Source organism: Arachis hypogaea, chromosome 12 (genome assembly GCF_003086295.3).
Source record: "Arachis hypogaea cultivar Tifrunner chromosome 12, arahy.Tifrunner.gnm2.J5K5, whole genome shotgun sequence".
NCBI lineage: Eukaryota > Viridiplantae > Streptophyta > Magnoliopsida > Fabales > Fabaceae > Arachis > Arachis hypogaea.
In genome coordinates, this window is record NC_092047.1 from 84019530 (window position 1) to 84022143 (window position 2614).

The following is a 2614-nucleotide window of genomic DNA, read 5'->3' on the forward strand; positions in this document are numbered from 1 at the left end:
TTTCACGGTCTTCATGTTCAGGGATGGACTTATATAGGACAATGGGGGACACTTGCCCCCACTCTCATTTCAATTTTTTTTTAAATATACATATATAATATGCTTTCATTTAAATTTTAATGACCCTACTACAAATAAACTAAGCCCAATTATTTAAAGTTTCAAATCTACTTTATTTTTCTATCATTTTGAGGATTAGTTAACCTAATTAAATTTAGTCTTCTCCTATTTTTAAATTCCAACCGTCACCATTTCTCTATTTTCTTAGATCTTCTTTTCAGTTTCATATTTTTAACCTTCTTTTTCTATTCATTGTCTAGTGGTTATCTTCTCTTCATCAAAAAGTAAATTTTAAATTATCTTATATATATACCTCTCTATGACTCTATGTATCTTTCAATTTCATTGTTTCTCTTTTTGATATTTTCAATTGCAAATTTTAATTCAAGCAATTATAGTCTAGGTATTAATCTAATTTTTTATTCTCTTCATGAATTTATATATTTTATTTTATTCTCAATTTAGTGATCCTTATTATTTATTTGTTTATTTTTTGTTCTATTTTATTATATGTAATTATATTGCATATAAATTTTTAAAGTCAATTGATCAATTTATTAATTTAAAATATATATTTTTTATTTTTAGAAATAGTAATGATTGTTTGGTTACATATATAGAGAGAGACATTCAATCAAGTTGATAATGAAACAATTATTCAACATTTTTAAAATATGAAAACAAGAAGAGAAGTACTTTCAAGATTTGAAGAGAAAAAAGTTAGCGACTAATGTAATTTTTATTTTTTTTTGTATTTGAATAATTAATGTGCATTTTATTTTTTAAATTTAAATTAATATATTTTTTAATAGAAATGTGTATTATTTTTGTCCCTTAATATAAATTTTTTGGATCCGTCACTATTCATGTTGCCACTCCTTTATGATTCTGCTGTTCGTATATACTATCTACCTTGTTCTAATTTTTATTTTAACCCTTATTTAAATATTACCAAATGCAAATGCACCTCATAAAAACTAAAAATTTGCATTAAAAGGCCTACATTAAAAAAGAAAAAAAATAAACCAATAAAAAGTTGGGTCCATAAAGTGCAAAAATATATATAGATATTCCAAATTTGGCATCTCAATATTTAATATTCACGCATTAGACCACATGTCGGACGAGAATTAACCATCGGATGAGAATTAACTATTAACAATTTTTATATAGAGAAAAGGATAAATAGGTTCTTAACCTTTTACCCCGGAGACATTTTCGTCTCTAACCATTGAAAAATACTTTTAAGTCCTCCACCTTCTTAAAAGTTGGACGGATTAGTCCCTCTGTGCAAATGCCTCCATCAGACCCAATGAAAAAATCTGACGTGGCTCCATTCTGCTTACCTGGCATTACATTACGGCTGTCCACGTGGCACATTAGTGAAAGGTCGGTTTTGGAAAATGGACAAAAAAGTCCATCTGTCTCAAAATAGCATATATTAATTAAGCAAGCTCTTGAGAATACTGTTCCTTCCACCATTCCCTCACAAGCCTTCTTTTCTGCTTCTTCAAAACATCACCGTCCTCATCCATAGATTTCCACCATTCCAGTTTCCTCCTACTACTACTGCTATTACTCTTGTTCTTCTTCTTGTTGTTGTTCTCATCCTTTGCACTGGTAGAAGCAGTCAACTCAGCTTTGGGTCTCTGCAATCCAATGTCATTTCCAATCCAATCCATCATATAATCCTTCAACACAGCACCCGATGAACCTCCGTTCTCTTTATTTACCAAATTTCCCCCCACACCCTTCCCATTTTTCTTCACAACTGCATCAAAAGATGGAATTGGTCTTTCTGGATATTGCTCCTCAAAAACAGAGGCACCGTCACTCTCGTATCCCAAAGCCTCAGCTTCCAACCTATTCTCTGTCTTGAACCTTGTAAGTCCAAAGTCTCCTATCTTAGCCGCAAAGGACCGGTCCAAGAGAACATTACTGGGCTTGATATCGCCATGAATCACCAGAGGGTCGCAGGAGTAAGAAACTGTAACCCTCTCACGACGTCCAGTGTGACAGAGAATCTCGTCTGCCATCACATGAGCTCAGGGGATTTTCGGCGGAAGAGTGTGTCATGGAGGTTGCTGTTGTGCATGAGGTCATACACGATGAGGAAACGGCGCCATTTGGGGTCGGAGGTGAACCCTATAGCAGGGACCACGTGACGGCACGTGGAGGAGGAGGACGAACGGAGGAGCCTGGAAGCGAAGAGGAGCTCGTTGTGGAACTCGGGCTCCCCTTGGAGAGATGCAGAGAAGTCCATGAGCTTAACGGCGACGGGTTTTCCAGCGAGGGAGGCGAAGAAGACAGGGCCAAAGCCTCCATGGCCGAGGATGGTGGAGAAAGAGTTGGTGGCGCGGTAGAGGAGGGAGTAGGAGAAACGGTGAGGAGGGTTGGAGTCGGAGTCAGAAGAAGGAGTTGAGACAGAGGGACTTTTTTGTCCATTTTCCAAAACTGACCTTCCACTAATGTGCCACGTGGGCAGCCGCAATGTAATGCCAGGTAAGCAGAACGGAGCCACGTTAGATTTTTCCGTTGGATCTGACGGAGACAT

The 2614-nt window shown here is 36.4% G+C and overlaps 1 pseudogene; it reads right to left on the reverse strand.

Annotated features, from left to right (window-relative positions):
* Positions 1–1505: 1505 nt before the first annotated feature.
* Positions 1506–2614, reverse strand: LOC114924912 (receptor-like serine/threonine-protein kinase At4g25390; annotated as a pseudogene).